The sequence below is a fragment of the Myotis davidii genome, unplaced genomic scaffold (assembly GCF_000327345.1).
Source record: "Myotis davidii unplaced genomic scaffold, ASM32734v1 scaffold425, whole genome shotgun sequence".
Taxonomy (NCBI): Eukaryota; Metazoa; Chordata; class Mammalia; order Chiroptera; family Vespertilionidae; genus Myotis; species Myotis davidii.
In genome coordinates this window covers 4,298,855-4,299,671 of record NW_006296413.1, presented here as the reverse complement: position 1 = coordinate 4,299,671, position 817 = coordinate 4,298,855, and the positions used below count along the sequence as shown (strand labels likewise).

At 64.0% G+C, this 817-nt stretch overlaps 1 protein-coding gene across 1 annotated transcript in view; it reads right to left on the bottom strand.

The window, feature by feature from the left end:
- The window catches only part of NRXN2 (neurexin 2), a 116,296-nt gene that overhangs the window by 61,807 nt on the left and 53,672 nt on the right, over positions 1 to 817 (bottom strand). The window lies entirely within an intron of this gene.

Here is an 817-nt window from a genome sequence, read left to right as displayed (position 1 = left end):
CTCAGCAAGACACGGGCAACCCTGATGCCCCGCCATGGGTGCATCAGACAGGCCCAGACCGCCCCAGGTGGCTGCCGCTGTGGGTTATCTGTGACACATCGCCCCCTTCTGGGAGCAAGGAGAATGGGCAGCGCCCTGCCCAATATAGGGCCCAGGGTCTGGCCAAGCTTCCACTCGCTGCTCAGCTGCCAGCTCACTCGGTGACTTCAGGCAAGCCACCTAGCTTCCAGAAGCTTCTGTCTCCACCTCCCCAAGAGGGGATGAACCCAATGGTCTGAGGGTCCTCCTCAAGCTCGGACATCTGAGTTCCACTGACACCCAGGGTCCCGGTGGAACTGAGGGCCGTTTTGGGGGTGCGAAAGCAGTTGCCCCATTGGGCTCTGGAGTAGCCACGGGCACTGTCCTCCCTTCCGTCCAACACCCATTTCTAGGCTCATCCTCCTCTTCCCGGCTCTCTAACCACCACCACCCCGTCCCCCCCGTTCCCCTCCCCCCCCCGGGGGGAGGTGGTGACGCTTCAATGGCTGCTAAAGAGGCTGGGGAGTGTGGCACCTGGTGTCGTGCTGACCCACCAGGGAAGCTCAGTCAAGGCCCCAGGTATATGACGGGACAGCATGCGGGGACCCAGCTACTGCCACCCTCTCCCCTCACAACGGCCCCCCACCCTCCCAGGGGGGTGTCCGCAGGGTGCTGAGCTCCCTCCTCTCTCCAGCCCCCCCATCCCAGGCTTCTCAAGCTCGTTGGACCAGGAGGTCCGTGGAAGGCCCGGGCCACCGACTCTGAGCTGTAGGGTAAGGCCACTGAGCTCCCCAGGAGA